Source organism: Nomascus leucogenys, chromosome 18 (assembly GCF_006542625.1).
Source record: "Nomascus leucogenys isolate Asia chromosome 18, Asia_NLE_v1, whole genome shotgun sequence".
NCBI classification, from domain to species: Eukaryota; Metazoa; Chordata; class Mammalia; order Primates; family Hylobatidae; genus Nomascus; species Nomascus leucogenys.
The window spans coordinates 22,130,516-22,155,073 of NC_044398.1; the positions used below are offsets into that span (position 1 = coordinate 22,130,516).

Consider the following 24,558-nt stretch of genomic DNA (forward strand, 5'->3'; position numbering starts at 1 on the left):
TTCCTGCAATTAATGGCCTAGCAAAATGCCTGAGGGTTCATTAAAGGCTAACTTTATAAAGCCCAGTAAATATTGATTCTTCAACATGCCATCAACTTGACCCCAAAGATCTATTTAGAGGTTGTGTGCTGCATTGTCCTGTGTTTCAGAAAGGTGATCGGCTCCTGCCTGCATTAATTTACACAATTAACTTCTCTTCCTGGCTTTGGCAGCCTGCTTAAACCATATCCACCCTTTTATGTAAAGAAATTCAGCCTGAAATGGTTATCTGCTAATCCCTTTGCTGAACATTAATTTGAAGTGAAAGACACGTCACTAAGACTGACAGATTTATAGCTCTGCAAACTGAAGCCTTCTAGGTACAGAAAAGCTATAACCAAAGAGGCAATAAAAGACAAAACAAAAGAAAATTAAAAGGAAACTCGTAATACTTTCAACAAGTTACTTTTTAAGGATTGGCAGCCTGTGAGTTCTCTACCTTCTTCTCTTTGTGCCCATGTTTTCAAGTAGTGGGGAGGCCACAGTGAGGAGCTGCAAGTGACCGACCCATGACTTCACTTCACCTTATGCAGATGGCCTATAGACAGCATGAATCTGCCAGGGATATTCTCCTACTCCAGGTTTAAGGAAACAGCAAATGTAGCAATCATGAAGTTAGCTGGGATGTGACTGCAATGCAGTAACAGAAAAATTGAGAGAGATAACTAAACATAAATTCTCACGTCCACTAAGGCAAGAGCAGGCTGTGGAAAGAATGCTGGATTCTAAACATATGCCCGGACATGTAAGCTGTGTGACTGTGGACAGAAGACACCACCCACTGCACCAACCACAACAGGGGCAAAAGATCATAATGGGCAAAGACCTCATAAGAGCAAGTACAAGGCCAGGCGCAGTGGCTCATGCCTGTAATCCCAGCACTTTGAGAGGCTGAGGCAGCCAGATCACCTGAGGTTGGGGGTTCGAGACCAGCCTGACCTACATGGAGAAACCCCGTCTCTACTAAAAATACAAAATTAGCCAGGCGTGGTAGCGCATGCCTGTAATCGCAGCTACCCGGGAGACTGAGGGAGGAGAATCGCTTGAACCTGGGAGGCGGAGGTTGTGGTGAGCCGAGATTGCACCACTGCATTTCAGCCTGGGCAACAAGAGAAACTCTGTCTCAAACAAATAAATAAACCAAAAAAAAAGGCAAGTACAAGTACCTTGTGTGCTCACTGAGCAGGGTTTAAAAAAAATAAAAAATACCTTGTAAACTGTAAAGTGCTATGGAAAATTAGTATTTCCGTAGCAATATGGTATTTCCGTATGGTATTTCTTATGATGTTTTTAAATATCTCTCTGCCATCATTACCCTTGTATTTATTTTACCTTTGTAAGTCACCATGTTCTTTCATACCTTTTGATAATATCACAACAAACGGATTTCTCATCCAGACGTCCCTAGTGCCAGTGCCAATCTTCATGTCACTCTTCCTGCCTCTGTTCTTGTTCTCTCTCTGTGTTTATGATTTAGTAACGGATAATTTACTAGCAATTTTTCAGTTATCTTACTGCTTAGTTAATGTTATATCTTTTTTTTTTTTTTTAGACGGACTCTCTCTCTGTCACCCAGGCTGGAGTGCAGTGGTGCGATCTCAGCTCACCACAACCTCTGCCTCCCGGGTTCAAGCTATTCTCCTCCCTCAGCCTCCCGAGTAGCTGGGATTACAGGCATACACCACCACACCCAGATAATTTCTGTATTTTTCAGTAGAGACGGGGTTTCTCCATGTTGGCCAGGCTGGTCTTGAACTCCTGACCTCAGGTGATCCACCTGCCTTGGCCTCTCAAAGTGCTGGGATTACAGGCATGAGCCACCATGCCCAGCCTGTTATATCTTTATTCTTTGTTTTTTTCCTTTTTATTTATTTTCTTAATAGAGACAGGGTCTTGCTAGGTTGCCCAAGCTGGTCTTGAACTCCTAGGCTCAAGTGATCCTTCTGCCTCGGCCACCCAAAGTGCTGGGATTATAGGCATGAGACACCGTGTCCCACCAACGTATCTTTATTCTTAAGTCTTTTAGTTCTATCAATTATTTCTAATGATTCACTAAAATATAAGCCCTACAGAGGAAGAAGCTGAATCCTACTGTACTGTAACATTATCTAGTAGACTGCATCTGATTGATAAATATCTGCTGGACAAAATGACAATGAAAACTAATGCTGTAGATGTCCATGTACATCCCCAAGTCTGGAAAGAGAAAACTATGACATCCAGTAGACTGGATTTAAAGGTCTAATGCATAGGTTTCCACCAAGGAATTTCTGAACAGGACTTGCCAAATAATATTACTTCAAATCAAGGGGGCGGGGGACATTTCTACATGTTTCTTATTTGTGAAAACCTGGATCTCTTTCTTAGCGTCAGTTTCTGATCTGGAATATTGCTGAGCACCTGATGTTATGCATTTTCATGCAAAGAGGCACATGAAAGTAGTTCTGTCTCCCAAGTGCTTACCATCTCGTTAGGGAGAGTGCATATCAGAAGAGGGAAATGCTGACGACTTGGCTGTGTCCATCTTATGAAAAGTCACTGGGTCCTTTACTCTGTGATCTGTGTAGCTTTCTGTATGTATGTTCTACTTTAATGAAAAAAGCTTACCTAAAATAATATAGGCAGTAAAGCTTAAGCGTGTGAGATGAGAGGTACAGGCCATCAATAAACGCAGCAGGAGGTAAGGAAACAAGGGATGCTGAGGGCTGCGGACCTAGGAAAGCCATCTGGAGGAGACCAGACCTGAGCTGGGCCTTGTGGCAGGTATAGGGCGTAACACAGAGGAGGGAGGGCAGCATGAAGGCAGAAATGGGCATGGTGGGCTGGGCCAGGCAAACAGTTTAGATGTTTGGAAGGTTCCTAGAGTGAAGTAGTGAGAAAGACAGAAGGAAGGAGAATCAGATTAAGGGTGTCCAGGAGACCTGAGGCTCAAGTTCACAAGTTATACTTCATCCTACACAGTGGGGAACCACTGATGGCTTTAGGGTAGGTTGGTGGCCCAAGATGAAAACCATGTTTTAGGGAGATTAACCTGGGTATGATGTGTTGTTCTGACTGGAGAAGGGAACAAGAGAAAGAAAAAAAAGGAGACCATGGTAGTAGTTCAGTCATGAGGGTGATGTTGAGTGTCTCAACTACAAACAGGCAGTGGGCTTGGAAAGACTGGAGCAGATGTGAATGAATGAATGAAGCCATGAATGAAACTATGAATGAAACACAGACCAGAGCTAAATGATGAGAACTTACGAACACAAAGAAGGAAACAACAGACACTGGGGCCTCCTTGAAGGTGGAGGGTGGGAGGAGGGAGAGGAGCAGAAAAGGTAACTACTGGGTACTGAGCTTAATACCTGAGTGATGTAATAATCTGTACAACACACCCCCGTGACACATGTTTACCTGTGTAACAAACCTTCACGTGTACCCCCAAACCTAAAATAAAAATTACAGAAGAAACACAGAAACGCCTTGGTGACTTTCTGGATGAGAAGGAGATGGAAAAATCAGTGATGATGGGTCCAATGGGCATATATGAGGCTGCCATTGACAGTAATAGAACATTTTTGAGAGGGAGCTACTTCATGGGGAAAACAACAAGTTCAGGTGTGTTTACACACTCACATCTGTATCACACCCACTAGCTCTCTATGTCCCAAGCCCTTCTCGATTCTAGGATTTTCCTGACAGGCTCTGAGAATATCCATCAGAGACACCTGTAGCACAGTTAAATGGAAATAAATCACCATAAAAGGCTTTATGAGCGTCCCTCCTTTTATTGAGTTGTAGTTCTTTTTATATTAGGGAAATGAACGCTTTTTGTCTATGTAACAAGTTGCAAATACATATATTTCCTCTAGTTTGTCACTTGTCTTTTGATTCTGCTTATCATGGTATTTACCATGTCAACTTTAATTTTTATGAACTCACAATTATCATAACAGGAGATTTTAAAAACAAAGTTACCTAATGCCAATAATTATATATTAAAAGATTGGCCGGGTGTGGTGGCTCACACCTGTAATCCCAACACTTTGGGAGGCCAAGGCAGGCAGATCATCTGAGGTCAGGAGCTCAAGACTAGCCTGGCCAACATGGTGAAACCCCATCTCTACTAAAAATACAAAAATTAGCCGGGCATGGTGGCGGTCGCCTGTAATCCCAGCTACTTGGGAGGCTGAGGCAAGAGAATCACTTGAACCCGGGAGGCAGAGGTTGCAGTGAGCGGAGATTGTATCATTGCACTCCAGCCTGGGCAACAAGGCAAAGCTCTTTCTCAAAACAAAACAAAAAAAAAGATCAAAGTGAACCAGAAATATGTAGGTATTGACAACAACACTAATAAGGATGACAACAGCCAACATTTATTAAGTAAACACACGTGCCAGGAATTATCTCATTGCATCCTCACAACCCCAGGAAATAGATCCTATGATTTTTTTTTTTTTTTTTTTTTTTGAGACAGAGTCTCAAAAGACAGTGTCGCCCAGGCTGGAGTGCAGTGGCGCGATCTCAGCTCACTGCAAGCTCCGCCTCCTGGGTTCATGCCATTCTCCTGCCTCAGCCTCCTGAGTAGCTGGGACTACAGGCGCCTGCCACCACACCTGGCTAATTTTTTGTATTTTTAGTAGAGACAGGGTTTCACCGTGTTAGCCAGGATGGTCTCGATCTCCTGACCTAGTGATCCGCCCGCCTCGGCCTCTCAAAGTGCTGGGATTACAGGCGTGAGCCACCACGCCCGGCCAATAGATCCTATGATTAATGCCCATTTACAGTTGAGCCTTAGGCTTAGATGGCTTAAGTAATTTGCCTAAAGACACACACGAAGTTGATGGTGTTCAGGACTTCTCAAAATATGGCACCTTGGCAGTTGAGCAAACAGCAGAAGCAGGAAAGTCTCTCTCACCTTCCACAGCCCCTCTTCCCTGAAGCAGATGATAAAACCTACGAAGGCCGTCCTGTGACCTCCTGCTCTTCTCCCCTGAAGCAGGTCATAAGACCCTCATTCGACAGGTACCCTCCCTTTACGCAAAGGAAAGGAATATCCTTATCTGTGAAGACATAGGGCATAGAGAAGAATCCGAACAAACAGGCCTTGCTAAGCCTCCCCTCAGTTTATTACCATTAGACCACACCCTTTGTCCTCTAACCATACTTCTCCATGACAGTCAAACTTACTTATAAAAATCAAACCTACTTATAAAACCTTTATCAAACCTAATTATAAAAATACACAAGTTATCTCTTCCTTTGGATCTTTATTTCTGAAGGCTCCCATGTCATGTAAAGCTTGTATTAAATAAATTTGTATGTTTTTCTCTTATTAATCTGACTTTTGTTACAGGGGCCTCAGCCATGAACCTAGTGATGGGTGAGAGAAGAAATCTTTCCTCTCCTGCAAAATAAAGGTAAAAAACTGAGATTCACACCCAGAGAGCCTCACTCTAGAGTCTGAGCCCGTTGATTCCTGTACTCTATTGCCCCTTAATGTGAGTGGCTCCCCTTGAAAAACAGCCCTATTAGATAGCCACGGTGAGGAACGCTGACCCAAACAACTCCCAAAGACTGAAATGAACATGTTCTTTCACTTGCTGTTCCTATATTCACTGCCACTGCTTTTCCTGGACCTGGTTTAAGAATCGGATGGCTCTAGCTCAGCTGGAAGCATTTTAATTGAATTCTGGATGAAAATAAGCACGAGTCAACTAAAAGGCTATATTTAATTTGGTATTTGAATGGGGAAAGAAGAAAAAGCTTAAACTACAAGTTTAAAAAAAAGAAACTTGGTTGCTCTTTTGAACCTGAACTAAACATGAAGAACAAAGTGTTATATTGTTTAGAAAATAACAGACCTAACAGGAAAAATTTAAATTAAAAAAGAATCTAGTTAAGGTGTCTGAATCATGTTGAATTTTTTCTCCTCACTGTTGTTTTATAACAATTCCCTTGGGGATTTTGAAACCTAAACCATTTTTTTTCTGAAAACATTTTTCCCTGACATGCACACACATACAGCCCTGTTGTTATGGAAGTCAGTATTTTTTAAAACCTGCTATATAAAGGAACATAACAACGAAGAGTACACAAAACTACAAATATTTAATGAGGAAATGGAAATAGGATTAAAACTGCCAATTGCTGTGATATAATTAGTAAATAATAAGTACTGACTTGGACGATTTAAGAAAATTTAAAACCACACCGGGCGCGGTGACTTATGACTTGACTTCAGAGGGATGGCTGGACTCCGGAGGAGAGACGGCTTGACTTCCGGGAAGAGCCGGCCAGAAACAGGCAGACTTTGGGGTAAGATTACCCGCCCATCCCGTCCCTTCTCCAGCTCCCATGTCTGCTGAGAGCCATTTCCATCACTTAATAAAATTCTCTGTCTTCAACATCCTTCGAGTGTCTGGGCAACCTCATTCTTCTTGTATGCCGGACAAGAGTTCAGGACCCACTGGGTGCAGGTACCCAGAAAAGGCTGTCACACTGGCCCTTTGCCCTCACTGGCAGAGGGCAGCCACCCCACATGATGAGGCAAGGGTACCACTGAGCTGATCACACGCTGCTGTCCACAGACAGTGGGACTAAGAGAACATTCTAACATGCCCTCTGGGGCTTTAGGGATCGCTGGCACCCTCACCTAGACACTGCCAAGGGGCCCACACGGAGCCTGCTTCTGCCAGCACCCAAAATGGCCAGCCAGATCCCATACTCACTTGCTCACGTGCTCCCTCCCACAAGGGGTTGAGCACGGAGAGCCAAATAAATGGGGCACCCCCGTCACAAGTCTGACGAAGGGGTCAAGAAAAATCCTGCATCAATAATATCTTTAGAAAATTAAACAAACTTTTCCTATCACCAAGTAAAGAGAGAAATGTAGACCTTTGATGAAAGGTTTTTGGTCAAAATCAAGGTTTTCCGTGACAAAGAATGGCAAGATAAAATCCAACCATCCTGCTGTCCCCTGCTCACATGATCTGTGAAGCCTACCATTTTCAGTTTGTACATGTTTCTTTCCTAGGGAGAACACAAAGGGAATTATTGATTTCTGGTAATGCTGTGGTATACACTGAAAGAAAACAAATAGCAAGATTTAAGGGCTCACTGTGGTTATTTTTCCTTGCATTCATTTCAAACCTTCTACTCCTTCCCCATTGCCCTGTGACACAGCCATCAAAGACCAGAAATAACTCCAAATGCAAGGAGCCTGCCAAAATGAAACCAGCAATCTCAAACAGAGGTGGGGAAGAGGGTGGAGAGGGGCCTTCCTTCTTATATCTGTGACCTCGGGCTACAGAACCGAATGAATGGCCAGTCCGCAACAGCACAGTGACAATCTGCTGGGGATCCCTGCTCACTTGGCTTCCCCAAATGAGGCTCGCTCTTTTCTTCAATCTTAGACAAAGCTGTGGTTACTCTCTTCCAAGATCCCTCTTTTAAGAAAATCTACTTCTTGTACTGGTGGCCTCCGTGAACTATTTGCTGTCTCAATACTACTTGAATAAGAAGAAATTCAGTTTTGAAGTTAAAAATGAAAATTCAAAATATTCAAATCTTATGCTATTTATAATCATTCTTGACACACATGAGATAAACCAACCCTTAGAATATAATCTGGTGCAACTGAAAGTAACTACAGGGGGTTCAATTAATTCAAGTATTTAGAAGGATGTACTAGGTCATATTCCTAAGAAAGGATGTTATTGTTCTCATGTATGGCAATCAGACTTTTGAAACTCAAAGCAGAGTGAACAGGAATAGCAAATGCATGCTACTTTGAGGTTTTCCCAGTGTTTTTCTTCCATTGTCTGTTTTGCCAACTTCTATTTCTCACAATTATCCCGTTTATAGATAAAAGTAACAGTAATAACACTATTTTGTACTTAATAATAATGCTTAACCACCTACCTCTCTACGAGGGATGGTATGAGGATGAACAGAAGACAGGCTGACAAGTACTTTGAGCTCTTGGGGAAGGCACTCCCAGTATGAAGCCTTGCTGTGGTTAAATAACACCTTTCATCTAAGGATCTAAAAGTGTCTTACAAAGCCCAGCTCATTAACTCCAAAAAATTGCTATGATATAAACCAGAGCTGAGCATTATTATCCCCATTTATATAAGAAACAGGGACAAGCTAGGACCACTAATACTGTGAGAGAAATTTAAGAGTTCCTGGGATGAGGCCTAGGATACAGGCCAGTAGAAGGCCATGTTCACAAGGCAGTGTGTATGGGCCTCTCAATTCCAATAACAAATATGTACCAAAGAGTGCCAAGTGGGGAAGCAGGTCCATCCTTAGGCTGTGCATATACAACCAGATAGCGAAGAATGAGAAGCAAATGATGTGAAAAGCTATCATCACAGCCCTTGGAAGATCTCAATTGCAAAACATCAAAACAAATAACGGTATATTTCAGATGCATTCCTCATAAAAGAGGCATCTAGGTATAGGACTAGTATGACTTCAGGGAGCAAACAGAAAGATACAAATACCAGACGAAAAATATAATTGATTTTGAAAAAAAAAATCAAGGTTCTTCGTATGTCATGTTACTAATCTCACTCAGAATTAAGATCACTTTATTGGGAGTTAAGTCATCAAAAAGAGTTAAGTTCACAAATAAGTTTCCCCCTCCCAAAAAAATAAATTTTGTTTCAAAGTTATGTTTATTAAAATTCCTCAAACCTAAAAAAAAAAAATTCTGAGTTTCTGCCAAATACCATGCATTTGTCTTCTGGGCCACCTGTGAGATTACTTCTGAGGAGACCAAACGTGGGAGGTATGAAGAAGCAAGAAGGAAATGGAGATCCACCACATCCGGGGTCAAAAAAAACCTTCCATCTACTTTAAAAATACTCATATGGGCTGTGCCCAAGTGGATTCTTTCTAAACATCATCACAAAAGAATGGAATTGAGTCTGTTTACCCTAAGGTAAGTCATGCTCCTCTACACACAGACACACATACCTTCACCTAGGTACAAAAAATAGAAATTTCTTTTCTACTGAAGAAAGGGGACAAAAAGTTTCTTGGGGCAGACTAGACTTTAATGCTTTCCTATTGTGAAAATAAGTAATTCAAAATCTAAGCTGTTGGAATCGTAACATATAGTAAGGCTTAAGGGAATGTGATTATGTGAGTCACTTAAACTTGTATCTGTAACCTGGGCAGCTGTAACTGTTGTTTTTCTGATTATAGATTAGCCTTTTTCCTCACCTACACTGTTTTGTAAATTGTTGTAAATGAATAAACAGTGCCAGAGAAGATCCCTTCCCTTTTAACTGTTGTCTTCATTTTGATTAAACTTCCCTCTTACATTTCTCATACAAAGACTTAAAAGACTATCACATCATCTAGGATGGTATGTGAAAGACTTTCTTTCTTTCTTTCTTGTGTTTTTTTTTTTTTTTTTTGAAACAAGGTCTTACTCTGTCAGCCAGGCTGGAATGCAGTGGCATGATCACAGCTCACGTCAGCCTCCACCTCCCAGGTGCAAACGATCCTCCCTCCTCAGTCTCCTGAGTAGCTGAGACTACAGGTGCATGCCACCATGCCTCGCTAATTTTTGCATTTTTTGTAGAGACAGGGTTTTTCCATGTTGCCCAGGCTGGTCTCAAACTCCTGGGCTCAAGTGATCCTCCTACCTCCGCCTCCCAAAGTGCTGGGATTACAGGCATAAGCCACCACGCCAGGTCCTATACTCGTAAGTTGGAAAGGAAGTGAAAACAAGCTGTACAGGCCGGGCGCGGTGGCTCATGCTTGTAATCCCAGCACTTTGGGAGGCCGAGGCGGGCGGATCACGAGGTCAGGAGATCGAGACCACGGTGAAACCCCGTCTCTACTAAAAAAAAATACAAAAAATTAGCCGGGCGTGGTGGCAGGCGCCTGTAGTCCCAGCTACTCGGAGAGGCTGAGGCAGGAGAATGGCGTGAACCCGGGAGGCGGGGAGCTTGCAGTGAGCCGAGATCGCACCACTGCACTCCAGCCTGGGTGAAAGAGCAAGACACCGTCTCAAAAAAAAAAAAAAGAAAAGAAAACAAGCTGTACAGAAAAGAAAACAAACTGTAATTAACTAAATTATAGTTCATAAACCAGCCTTGTACAGAAAATGTTATAATCCTACTAAATTTGTTTTCTGCCTATATAAGCAGGACCTTAACTTTTAACTTTAAGCACTGACCTCATTTCTCTGAAGTCCCTGTTTCCCAAATGGCCATTCTCAGCTTTTCACTTGAATAAACTTTTAAAAACTGAGTTCTGATCCTTTCCATTATTGCTGGTCGACATTATCAATGACTACACACCCACTCCCTCCCCCAATTTCTCCATCTTTAAACAGGGATGATCCTTTACAAAGATGTTCTGCAGTTAAAGATAAATTATAAGATGAAATTTTGAGCTCTGATTATTATTGTCACTCACTGACTATAATCTCTAATGCATCACTGCAGGAACCAAAATGCAGAGTATCCTTAAAAGAAAAAAGAAGGTTTATCAGGTACTCTGACAGCTTACAGGCTCTACAGTCATTATCTGGTCTCATAGGGCTGTAATATTTTTAAAGACCAAAATAGGAACATCTACTTCAGAATAAAAGACAATGAGGGTGGCAGGTAGTGACTATCCTAGAGTCATCTCCAAATACAGCTTAACTCTGCCCAAGATGCCACTTTTAATCTGAAACATCAGACTGCAGTGATCAGCGGTGTGAAAGCCAGTAATATTATAGTAGCTAATAATAGCCAATAAAAGAGAGGACATAATGTACTTCCAGAAGGCCTGGGGCACCTCAGATCCAAGAAGCAAGGTCAAGGGCAGTCTGTGGGAGGAGCAATTCTTATCAACATCATGGCCTCTGTGAGGGGAGCAGCAAAAAGGCTGTTAAGTCAGTAGAACAGCTGTGATTTTTCAATCCATCAGCAGGCCACTCCTGTTTTTGTCTCCATTAAAATAGTACCAAAAGGCTTGTGTGTCCCCAAAGCCCAAGTCCCCTCTCCACTGACTGAGATGGCATTCCTTGCACAGAATGGGAACAGGAACCTCCCTCACTCATCCTGCTCTCAAATCACCTGCCTCTCTTGCTGCAGTGAGCAAGACGAATGCTCAAATGAGCATTAGCCTGACCTAAGGATGTGCTGGCAGAAGGCAGACAAACAGAGCCAGGGAGGGAAGGCTTGAAAACTTCCTTCAAATAATCACTCAGGGATGCACTTTGGGAATTTGGCCTGAGGCTCACTGCTGATGTAAGGATTATCAAGTTTAAGACTGCTGGTAAGGCCAAATGACCTATTAGAGGGTGAATTAAAACTGCTATACACAAACAGGATGCCGGGCAGTTCTGCTGAGCACCTCAATATTCAAAATGCCAAGGGATTTCCCCTCTCTGCAGTCTTTCAATTTTGAAAAATAGCAAGAAAATAATATGAGTGGGGGTAGAAGGTAGAGGAGAAAAGAGGCTACGCTGACCCGGCTGGCGAACTCACACCTAATCTCTGCCTAATCTCGGCACAGGCTAGGCACACTCGGCCGGTTTCCATATCACGTTGCAGGATTAGCCTCAGAAATGAGAGGTGAAAGTTCAATTTGCTGCATAATTTCTTTCCAAGGAAGCCTTGCCACAGGGCATGGGTATTACTGCTTTAACTGACAAAACTGCCCCTGGGGCTGATGGCTAGCAGAGACTCTTCAAGCCTGTGACTAGCAACCCTAAGGGCAGGTGCCCTTTCAGAACTAATCTAGACGATGTTTCTGCAGATAAATTCCCTCCCTTAGAAAACAACCTCTTCTTAATGCTCTTATTTCTGGTGTGGTCACCTTCCCTCAGGTATTATTCATAATGGTCCCTCAAACAAATGCAACAGAAGATAAATGTTTGGTCTCCGTATTACACAGTAGAAAGGAAAAGCAAGTCAGCAGAAATGAATCCTTAGAGGGGGGTACACAGGGGACAGCAACAGGGACATCTCTTCCTGGCCCCCGGCTTTTGGGAGGCTCGGCACAAAGGGGCTGACTATTGTGCCAAGGCAACAGATTCAGGAGCAGCATGGAGGAAACCAGTCACCAGCCTCAGCCCATCTCCACTCCAACTTCTCCACCAACAAGGCAGCATCCAGAAGTTAAAGAGCAAATCAGGCCGGGCGCAGTGGCTCACACCTATAATCCTAGCACTTTGGGAGGCCGACGTAGGTGGTTCATGAGGTACGGAGTTCGAGACCAGCCTAACCAACATGGTGAAATCCCGTCTCTACTAAAAATACAGAAATCAGCTGGGCGTCGTGGCACGTGTCTGTAATCCCAGCTACTCAGGAGGCTGAGGCAGGAGAATCGCTTGAACCCAGGAGGCAGAGGTTGCAGTGAGCTGAGATCGCGCCATTGCACTCCAGTCTGGGCGATAGAGCAAGACTCCATCTCAAAAAAAGCAAATCAGATGTCCCTAGGCAACATCACACAATGCAAAGAGTACACATACATATAAATAACAGCTGTCCCAAATAATGGCTGGCCTTGGAATGGCTCCCTGGAAGAGGGGAGAGAGGCTGTCATATGTTATCACTAAATTATTTTCAACTAAGTTACCTCATTAGATGGGAAGACATGAAATACTGCATCCTCTGTCAGAACCAAAGGAAACATGCCTTGAGTAGCATCACTGTAACTTTATAGACTACAACAAACTTTTCTATAATCTAATTCAGATGGCCCTCCTTCCCCTCTGCAAAGGTGTGGGCTAGATGTCAAATAAGCAAAATGCTTTGGAAGAGAGAGAGAGGGTTATCATCTCCACGAATGTCACAGTCATAAGGCCACTACAATTTAAGAAATTGGTATCAGGCCAGGCGTGGTGGCTCATGCCTGTAATCCCAGCACTTTGGGGGGCCAAGGTGGGTGGATCATTTGAGCCCAGGAGTTCAAGAGCAGCCTGGGCAACATGGCAAGACGTCTCTACAAAAAAATACAAAAATTAGTTGGGTGTGGCAGCACACGCCTGTAGTCCCATCTACTCAGGAGGCTGAGGTGGGAAGATCACTTGAGCCTGGGAGACTGAGGCTGCAGTAAGCCAAGATGATGCCACTGCACTCCAGCCTTGGGTGACAGAGCAAGACCCTGTCTCAAAAAAAAAAAAAAAAATTAAAGTTTTAACCTACCACTGAGAGAATAAACTCTGAATTGAATTTCTGGTTGATTTATACCGTTTTCTCGCTTTTAATTTGTAATAATAATGTTCACATTTGAGTATTAATTCTAAAATTGTTTCCTCCCTGGGATATGGGGAAGAGAGCATCTTTTTTTTTTTTTGAAACGGAGTCTCTCACTGTAGCCCAGGCTGGAGTGCAGTGGTGCGATCTTGGCTCACTGCAAGCTCTACCTCCCAGGTTCATGCCATTCTCCTGCCTCAGCCTCCCGAGTACCTGGGACTACAGGTGCCCGCCACCACACCCGGCTAATTTTTTGTATTTTTTTTTTTTTTTTTTGAGACGGAGTCTCGCTCTGTCGCCCAGGCTGGAGTGTAGTGGCGCAATCTCGGCTCACTGCAAGCTCCGCCTCCCGGGTTCACGCCATTCTCCTGCCTCAGCCTCTCCGAGTAGCTGGGACTACAGGCGTCTGCCACCACGCACGGCTAATTTTTTGTATTTTTGGTAGAGACGGGGTTTCACCGTGGTCTCGATCTCCTGACCTTGTGGTCCGCCCACCTCGGCCTCCCAAAGTGCTGGGATTACAAGCGTGAGCCACCGCGCCCAGCATTTTTTTGTATTTTTAGTAGAGATGGGGTTTCACCGTGTTAGCCAGGATGGTCTCGATCTCCTGACATCGTGATCCGCCCGCCTCAGCCTCCCAAAGTGCTGAGATTACAGGCGTGAGCCACCACGCCAGGCCAAGCATCATTTTTTAAGAAGACATCACAGCTTCGTAGCGTAGTGAGCTTCACTTGTTTCTTTTACCTCTTTCCACCAGTGTCCTCTAACATTTGGAATAACACTTAGCCATTGTTGGTACAAAGCCCCCGAAGCTAAAACAGTTTCATTTGGTCTGGTCTCTAACAAAGAGCTGCTTCAAAGAGGACAGTGCCCTGTCACCATCTCTGGGTCCAGATTTATATTCTGCTACTGGTTTGTTTATACTGTAGCTAAAAACACACAATGCAGAATATACGTACAATGGAATAATATTCAGCCTTAATAAGGAATGAAATTCTGACACATGCTACAACATAGGTGAATCTTGAAAACATTATGCTGAGTGAAATAAACTGGACACAAAAGGACAAATGTACAATTCCACTTACATGAGGTAGCTAGAGTAGTCAAATTCATAGAGACAGAAACTGGAGTGGTGGTTACCAAGGGGAAGGAGAAATGGGGAGTTGTTCATTAAAATGAGTTTTAATTTGGAATGATGAAAAAGTTCTGGAGATGGATAGTGATGATGGTTGCAAAACAACATGAATGTACTTAATGCCACTGAATTGTACACTTAAAAATGGTTTAAATAGCCAATCTTATGTATATTTTACCACAATTTAAAAAAACAACGGCCGGGCACAGTGACTCACACCTGTAAGCACATCACTTTGGGAGGCTGAGGTGGGTGGATCACTTGAGGTCAGTAGTTCAAGACCAGCCTGGCCAACATGAAACCCCATCTCTACTAAAAATACAAAAATTTGCCGGGCATGGTGGCACACGCCTGTAATCCCAACTACTCAGGAGGCTGAAGCACGACAATCACTTGAACCCAAGTGGTGGAGGTTGCAGTGAGCCGAGATCCTCCACTGCACTCCAGCCTGGGCAACAGAACTAGACTCTGTCTCCAAAAAAAAAAAAAAAAAAAAACCCCAATATACAATGGACCCAAAGTGATCCACTTATTTCATCAGTGAACTACATCCAAAATAATATGAACAGTCCTAGAAATGAACATATAAAATAGATAAGTATTTTCTACAATAAGAACAGACATTCCATTCAAAGAGTTCATAAGAATGACATCACAGGAACCAAATACAATTGAATATTTATTCCCCCTCCCTCAAATGCACCAAACAAGCATGTAGCTTAGTGTTTTATATTTCGTAGGTATTCAATAAACTTTACCAAATATTTATTTTCATTCTGATAAGAACCAGAAATGATTTTAAGAAAGGTAATGCTAACCTCTTAATTTTTTTTTCCATTTCTTATTATTGTGCTGGCTGGGCCCTTTCAAAAACCCTGCATCATTCCCTGCCTGACCCAGGACAACACATGGAAGTATTCCAGTCCCACTGCAAAGAGGAATAACCTGTGAACATGAATTCAAAAGAGAGCAAAGGTATTTTACAGACCAGGGAAGGTGCATCTTCCCAGAATGGATGTTGGCTTCTGCCAAAAATCAGCCAATTTCTTGTTTTTCAGTTCCATGTTAACAATGGTTTCACCTCACTGAGAGCCTGTCTTCGGATGCTCTCATTAGTGTTTTAAGACTTCACTGTCCAGGCAAAGTAACACATAAGACACATTTAAAAATTCCAAGGAAAAGTTTTAGTGAAACACAGCTTAGATTTGAATCTTCCTTTCCCTCACCCCCTAAATAGACTGAAATAAGAAGCTACAACACCAAACTGAAGCATTTCAAACTGTACTTTTTCCTTATATATCTGATGCTCTAAGGAACTGCCCAATCACGTGTCAGAAGTCTTTCAGATCCTTTAAAACATAGTATATTGTTTTTCTATTGCTGACAAAATATGAAAAGCCCCTAATAATCTTCTGCAATCTCCTATTTTTATAGCTTTTCATCATCAAAGAAGGGAGGCAGAGCCATATCTTATCACTAACAAAGCACCACATTCTAGCAAGATGTCTTGTCACAATCTCCTTCCTAAACATTCACATTTTTCTGACATTCATGCTAATTGTAAAATTAGCACCATTTACTTGCAAGTTCAGTGCACTTTATTTTTCATTCAATATTTTTTATTAATACCTTCTGTAATAAGGCATAAATGAAGCTGCAAACAAAATCACTGTCCATGTTTCAAGTTAATCAGTGCATACCACAGAGAAGCACACAATTAATTTTGGATGTATTTTGAAATAAAAGAAAGTTAAACGTACATTTAAGCTCATTATTATCTTTATCAGCTGAGTCTTGCTATGTGTAGTAATAAAGTTGCAATCAAATTTAATTGAGAAATGAACTTGAAAATTTTGAGTATGAGCTATAGGTATATTCAGTTTGTGGCTCTCTTTTCTTGAGTTGAGTAACCTAATTTTTAAAAAGAAAGAAACGCCTGGGCGTGGTGGCTCACGCCTATAATCCCAGCATTTTGGGAGGCCGAGGCAGGCAGATCACGAGGTCAGGAGATCAAGACCATCCTGGCTAACATGGTGAAACCCCATCTCTACTAAAAATACAAAAAATTAGCCGGGCATGGTGGCAGGCGCCTGTAGTCCCAGCTACTCGGGAGGCTGAGGCAGGAGAATGGTGTGAACCCAGGAGGCGGAGCTTGCAGTGAACTGGATTGCACCACTGCACTCCAGCCTGGGCGACAGAGTGAGACTCCAGCTCAAAAAAAAAAAAAAAAGAAACATTTGCTAGAAATGAAAATAATTAATTAAACAGAAATTCAATAGGATTGACTCTTGTTAACTAAATCTTTATGACATAATTAGTTTATCTTGAGGGCCTATTAAATAAGTGCATCATATTTAATCATAAAGCAAAATTGTGTTGGGTGAAATAAAAGAAAAACTAAACTCTAACCTCTAAGACAGGAGTCAGCAAACTTTTTCTTTAAAAGGCCAGGAGGCCACACGGATTCCACCACAAGTACTCAACTGTGCCAAATGGTGTGTAAGTAAATGAGCTGAGCTGTGTTTCAACAAAGTTTTACTTATTTGGATTTCACATAATTTTCGTATCATGAAATAGTATAGTATTCTTCTTTTGATGTTTTTTCAATCATTAAAAAATGTAAAAACTATTCTTGGTTAGAGGGCCATAAAAAATACAGGTGGTGGGCCACGTTTGGCCTTCAAACAGTAGTTTGCCAAGTCCTGCTTTAAGAGTTTATTATATGAAGTACAAGGCAAAAAATATCCCCTCTGGCAAATCTAGTGTACTATTGATGCACAAGAAAAAATCTTTTTCTTCTCCACTTCCAAAATCTGATGTCTGTAGAAAACGGTTCCAAAAAAGTTTCCTGAGTGCCTGCCAGGTGCAAGACACATTGCTAAGCACTGAGAGGCACCTAAGAGGTCTCTGAACAATCAAAGTAGGGAGAGGTGGGTAGCTGAGAGATGGAGAGAGCTCTATTGATTTGGATGGCTCCTACCATTAAGGAAGAGGTAGTATCTGTATTGGACTTTGAAGAACAAGTATCATTTGAATATACGAAGACTGTAGTAAAAGAAAAACACATAGATAAGGACAAAACCTTAGGGAACAGACATATGGAGTGAAGTTTTTAAAAAGTACCTCCAGAGTCAGGAAGAAAACCAGGAGAGCCAACTGCCACTGAAGCCAAGAGAAGAAAGCATTTTAAGGAGAAAAGGACTTAACACTCTCAGTGCGGATACTGGGGAAAAAGTAAAAGTAGGTCAAGGCATTAAACAAACGGGCTATCAATGACTTTTTACAGTGTTGTTTTGGTATAATGGTAGAGGTGGCAGACAGGTTGGAGAGAATAAATAGGGACTAGACTGAAAGGGACAGTGATAGGAAGAATGGCTTTTTAGTGCTTATTCAGACTAGAGAAATGGGTTCTCCTTCCTTAAAACAAAAAACACTCTCATGAAAGATGCAGCTACCTTCTTAGTAAATTGCTCTAATAAGAAACACTGTAATAAGAAAGTTGTTCTTTATACCAATTAAATTCTTACACTCTTTGAAATCAAATGGCCCAATTTATGTGGTAAGATCAACAGTTAATAAAAGGTACATCTATCGTAAACATTGCAAAAAGACACTGCCAAGAATCGACAAACTCTTCTGGAAGGTGCTATATAAACACAGGCACACCCCAAATGTTTAAGTGTCCTACTAAGCTCCTAAGTGTATGTCTGTCTGTCCTTCTTTCTTTATAAAATTTTTTATTTCAACATAGTTTTAGACTTATAAAAATGTAATAAGAATAGTAAAAGGAATCCTGAATAGTTTTATCCTTCCTTCTTTTTTAAAAACCTACTTCAAGAAAAGCATTCTTTGGCTGAACTTCCTGCTTTTTGTTCTTTGTAATGTAGATATTGCCATTAAATTTTGGCCATCAGTTTAAAAACTGTTAGGACTCAAGTAGTTTAGTTAATGTTGTCCATGATTCAGTCACAAGCTGTAAGAAAGCAAAGTACAATATAAGCTCACTTAACAGAGTTCCTGTTTAAAATTCATTGGGCTTCTTTAATCTTTAGATTGATGTTTTTCACCAACTATGCCCCATTCTCTCCTTCTGAGGTTCCAATTAAATATATGTTAGATCTTCTCCTTACTATCCTGAATGTTTTGTTCTCTTTCTGTAATTTTTATCTCTGTCTATGCATCATTCTAGATAATTTCTTCTGATCTAACTTCCAGTTCACTATTTCCCTCTTCAGCTATGTCTAATTTGCTGCTAAACTCATACACTGAGCTCTTTATTTCAGTTATTGCCTTTTATAGTTCTAGCATTTCTATTTGGTTCTTTTTCAGAACTGTTATATTGGTTTTTCTTTTTAATAGTTCCCAATTCTCTGATAAAAATTTTAAGCTTGCCAGCCAGGCACAGTGGCTCATGCCTATAATCCTAGCACTTGGGAGGCCAAGACAGGAGGATCACTTAAGCCCAGAAGTTCGACACCAGTCTGGGCAACAGAGTAAGACCTCATCTCTATATTTTAAATTTTTTATTTTCTGAGATGGAGTCTCACTCTGTTGCCCAGGCTGGAGTGCAGTGGCGTGATCTCAGGTCACTGCAACCTCTATCTCCCAGGTTCAAGCGATTCTCCTGTCTCAGCCTCCCAAAGTGCTGGGATTACAGGCATGGGCCACCATGCCTGGCTTTTTAAATTTTAAGAATTAAAAAACAAATTTAAGCTTGGCTTTGATTTCTTCGAACACAGTAAGCATTGTTGTTTTTAGTCCAAGTCTGATAACTCTAGTATGTCATACATTTATGAGTTTTATAAGTCTGTTTGCTTATTGTGACTGGTTTCCTCTTATGTCTAATCATCTTTGACTGTGTATTGGCCACTTTTGGAGAAAGTTCCCTGGAGGAATATTTTTAGGCAGAGGGTGATGGTACCTTCTTCCAGAGATTTCTGTTTGCTACTGCCATATGCCTGGAAGTACTACCAGTTCAGAGCCTCTTTTATCCAAGATCAAGACCTTAGGGTCTATTTCCTCCTTTTAGAACACTAATGTTAATTTTTGCACTGATTGAGAACGCTGTTTGTCATATTTTCCCCTCATATTTTCTCTTTGCCATTTGCCAGAGATTTCCTTGACTCTTCCAATCTTTGATTGAATATATATATATGTGAGTGCATACATGTAATCTCCAAGGAGTCTCTCATTCCCTAATTGATCCTTTTAAATAACATTTTTACTTTCCAAATGATTCTTCAGAAAGTTGTATATCTGTTTCACTAACAATTGTCTACTTCACATGATTGTCAAGAATAATGTAATTGCTTTCAATGCTATATATAAAAGCTATTACAAAATATTAGTATGGCCAACTGAACTGCAGTTTGTATATTAGCATTAAAAGCCTGGAGAAGAAGTGACATCTGCTAGTGATTTTACTTAAACAATATTAAAATATCCAGTCATAGAAATATAACATAGTAAAAAAGGCACAAGAGCCATGGTAAAAATCAAGGGACAATAACTTTATCCTAAATTCCATTTGCTGTTATATATCCTGCTATAATAGTGCAATGGGACATTTAGCAATAGCCAATCAAGGAAAGACTTTCTGAGAAATTTGAGTTTTGAGAAAAAAATCTAAAGAAGAGCCAAGTGACTAAGAAAATAATTTTCGGACAGGCATGGTGGCTCATGCCTGTAATCCCAGCACTTTGGGAGGCCGAGGCAGGAAGACTACGAGGTCAGGAGATTGAGACCATCCTGGCTAACATGGTGAAACCCCATCTCTACTAAAAATACAAAAAACTAGTCGGGCGTGGTGGCACACACCTATAGTCCCAGCTACTTGGGAGGCTGAGGCAGGAGAATGGCATGAACCTGGGAGGCGGAGCTTGCAGTGAGCCAAGATCGTGCCACTGCACTCCAGCCCGGGCAACAGAGCGAGACTCCATCTCAAAAAAAAAAAAAAAAGAAAAAAAGAATTAATTTTTGAAAACAGTATATAATATGGCTGAATATTTAATTGAATAATAAAATTGGATAATAAAAAGACACGTTTTCTTCCTCAAATGAAATAATATACTTTGTGGCTGGGCATGGTGGCTCATGCCTGTAATCCCAACACTTTGGGAGGCCAAGGTGGGTGGATTACCTGAGGTCAGGAGTTCGAGACCAGCCTAACCAACATGGTGAAACCCCGTCTCTACTAAAAATACAAAATTAGCCGGTCATGGTGGTGCACGCCTGTAGTCCTAGCTACTCAGGATGCTGAGGCAGGAGAATTGCTTGAACCTGAATGAAACACCGTCTCAAAAAAAAAAAAAGAAAAAGAAAGAAATAATATACTTTCTAAATGCTAGTCTCCCTTTGCAAGCATCAATATCTTTTTTTAAAAGCTACAAGACTTCTAGTTTCCAGTCTAGCATTAAGGACTTTGGAAGTCACCACTCCATCCTAACAAGTGAAAAGCTGAACAAACTGAAACCTTGAGAACTCTTCGTAGGACTGTCAGAAAAGTGAGGTCGGGGACAAATTGCTGCCTCCAAAACTGGAGACACACATAGGTGGATACAGAGAATCACAAGGGAGCAGAAAGCCACAGGAGAAACCTCCAGAGAGTGGAGTAACCTAACTGTAATTAACGAACTGCTAGAGGCTGTGTGGACAAGTCTAAGAGTTAGAAACTCCAGGGAACCACCTCACCAAAGGTTTTTGTAGTTTTACCTCCAGGAGCTCTACTTGGCCTCCTGCTTCCAGGCAGGGGGAGGAATAAAAGAACCATTCTGAAATATGCCAGATCACTTTGTTCTTAACAAGGCCTGCCCTCAGGAGAAACTATTTTACCAGAGCCTAACCTGCTGGGGTTTTATGAAAGCTTAACATACCTAGGGGAAGGATGATATCCAACTCCAGCCCCCTCTAGCCATCCACAGTGGGCAAGAGAAATATGCAGCCCTAGTGGACACTAACCTTCCATGTGTAGGAACCCCACCTCAGCTCCCTCCAGCCTTCCACATAGGGGCCCCTCTAACCATCCTGTCCCACCTAACGGGGGTGATGAGAAGCATAGGTGACATTCACAGTCCAGTGGCACAAGCTCACCACAAGACTGAGACCTAATCACAGAATTACAGAACACTTCCCCTCCCTCCAACCTTACCATCACACCACAGTATATCATGTCCCTTTCACCCAGTACATCATGTCCAGATTCAACAAAAAATTACTACAAGACATAGTAAAAGGCAAAAAAAAAAAAAAAACACAATTTGAAGAGACAGGGCAAACATCAGAACCAGAGTCAGAAATGGCAGGGACGCTGGAATTATCAGACCGGGAACAACTATGATTAATATGCTAAGGACTCCAATGGATAAAGGAGACAACATGCAAGGACAGATGGATAATGCAGGCAGAGAGATGGAAATTCTAAGAAAGAATCAAAGAGCAATGCTAGTGATTAAAAGCACTGTAACAGGCTGGGTGCAGTGGCTCACGCCTGTAATCCCAGCACTTTTGGAGGCCGAGGCAGGCAGATCACCTGAGGTCAGGAGTTTAAGACTGGCCTGGCCAACATGGTGAAATCCCATCTCTACAAAAATACAAAAATTAGCCAGATATGATGGCGGGTACCTGTAATCCCAGATACTCGGGAGGCTGAGGTGAGAGAATCGCTTGAACCCAGGAGGCGGAAGCTGCAGTGAGCCGAGATTGCACCACTGCACTCCAGCCTGGGCAACAGAGTGAGACTCCATCTCAAATAAATAAATAAGTAAATAAATAAATAATAAAAATACTGTAACAAAAATAAAGAATGCCTTTGATGGGCTCATCAGCAGACTGGACATGGCTGAGAAGGAATCTCTGAGCTTGAGGATATGACAATAGAAACTTCCCAAACTGAAAAGCAGAGAACAAAGACTGAAAAAACACAACAGAATATCCAAGAACTGTGGTACAACTACAAAAGATATAAGGTACACACAATGCAAATACCAGAAGGAGAAGAAAAAAAGGAATGGAAACAATATTTGAAGGAATAAAGACTGAGAATTTTCCTAAATTAATGTCAGATTCCAAACCACAGATCTAGGAAGCTCAGAGAGTACCAAGCAGAATAAAGGCCAAAAAAAAAAAAAAAAATTGTAGCTAGGCATATCATAGTCACACTTCTGAAAACCAAAGATAAAGAAAAAATTGTGAAAGAAGCCAAAGGGAAAAAACAAATACTTTTCCTATATAGAAGCCAAGATGAGAATTACATTTGACTTTTCCTCAGAAACCATGCAATCAAAAAGAGATTGGAGTGAAATACTGTTGAGAGAAAGAAACTCCATCAACTTAGAATTCTGAACCCTGTGAAATTATCCTTCAAAAAATGAGGGAGAAACAAGTATAAGCGATATGCTAAGAAAAGAGAGAAAAAGAAATTATATATAATGCTCAAATAAACCAAAAAAAGGCAGAAAAAGTGTGGGAGGCAAAAATAGAAACAAAGAACAAGGGCAACAAATACAAAACAGTAACATATATAATAAACATTAATCCAACTATATCAATCAATAATCACTTTAAACATCAATGGTCTAAATACACCAATTAAGAGACAGAGAGTGTTAGATTAAAAAAAAATAATAAAGCACCCAAACAACATATTGTCTACAACAGACCGACTTTTTATTTATTCATTTATTTTGAGACAGGTCTCACTCTGTCACACAGGCTGGAGTGCAATGGTGCAATCATAGCTCACTGTAGCCTCAACCTCCCAGGCACAAGCGATCCTCCCACCTCAGCCTCCAAAGTAGCTGGGACTACAGGAGTGCACCACCATGCCCAGCTAATTTTTTAAATTTTTTGTAGAGATAGGGTCCCACTGTGTTGCTTATGCTGGTCTTGAACTCCTGGGCTCAAGTGATCCTCCCATGTGGGCCTCCCAAAGTGCTGGGACTACAGGCATGAGCCATTGTACCCAGCCAAGAGACTCACTTTAAATATAAAGACACACAGAGATTAAAAATAAAGGGATGTCCCAGCATAGATGGGTTCTTAAAAAAAAAAAAGAAAAAGTAAATAAATAAAGGGATGAAGAAAGATATACCATTCTAACACTAACTGAAAGAAGGTTGAGTAGCTATATTAATTTCAAATGGAGCAAACTTCAGAGCAAGGAAAGTTATTATGAATAAAGAGGAGCAATACATAATGATAAAAAGATCAACTGTCCAAGAAGACCTAACAATCCTTAACGCATATCTGCCTAAAAACTGTCAAAATACATGAGGCAAAAGTTGACAGAAGCAAGAAGAAACAATGAACTCACTATAGTTGGAGACTTTAACCCCCATATATCAGAAATGGACAGATCCAGAAGGCATAAAATCAGTGAGGATATAGTGGAACTCAACAGCACTACCAACTAACTGACTGGATATAATTAACATCTATAGAATATTTTATCCCACAACAGCAGATTACATGTTCTTCTCAGGCTCACAGGAAACAGTAAGACAGATCACATTCTGGGCCATAAAATACGCTGGAATAAATTTAAAAGAATAGAATCATACAGTGTCTGCTCTCAGGCCACAATGAAATTAAACTTGAAAGTGGTAACAAAGATAGCAGGAAAATCCCAAAATAGGTGGAAATTAAACCACACACTTCAGCCAGGTGCAGTGGCTCACACCTGTAATCCCAGCACTTTGGGAAGCCAAGGTGGGCGGATCACAAGGTCAGGAGTTCGAGACCATCCTGTCCAACATGGTGAAACCCCATCTCTACTGAAAATACAAAAATTATCTGGGTGTGGTGGCACATGCTTGTAATCCCAACTACGTGGGAGGCTGAGGCATGAGAATTGCTTGAACCTGCAGGGGTGGAGGTTGCAGTGAGCCAAAATCATGCCACTGCACTCCAGCCTGGACAACAGAACCAGACTCAGTCTCAAAAAAAAAAAAACAAAAACAAAAAAACACACACACACTTCTAACCAACAAAAAGACCTTAGCTACCACACCCTTAGCTAGGTGTGGCAGCTCACTCCTATAATCCCAACATTTTGTGAGGCTGAGGTGGGGTGATTGCTTGAGCCCAGGAGTTAGAGAACAGCCTGGATAACATAGTAAAACCCCATCTTTACAAAACAATTTAAAAGAAAAATTAGCCAGGCATGACAGTGTATGCCTGTAGTCT

General features: G+C 41.5%; 1 protein-coding gene across 4 annotated transcripts in view; it reads right to left on the reverse strand.

Moving 5' to 3' along the window:
• ASCC1 (activating signal cointegrator 1 complex subunit 1) overlaps positions 1-24,558 on the reverse strand; it is a 126,066-nt gene that overhangs the window by 1,600 nt on the left and 99,908 nt on the right. The window contains exon 10 of one of the 4 annotated variants that reach the window (XR_004026665.1): positions 4,943-5,087. The exons of the other annotated variants lie outside the window; for them this stretch is intronic. The gene's annotated coding sequence lies outside the window, so the exon portion shown is untranslated. The remainder of the gene's footprint in view (positions 1-4,942; positions 5,088-24,558) is intronic. 4 annotated transcript variants of the gene reach the window in all.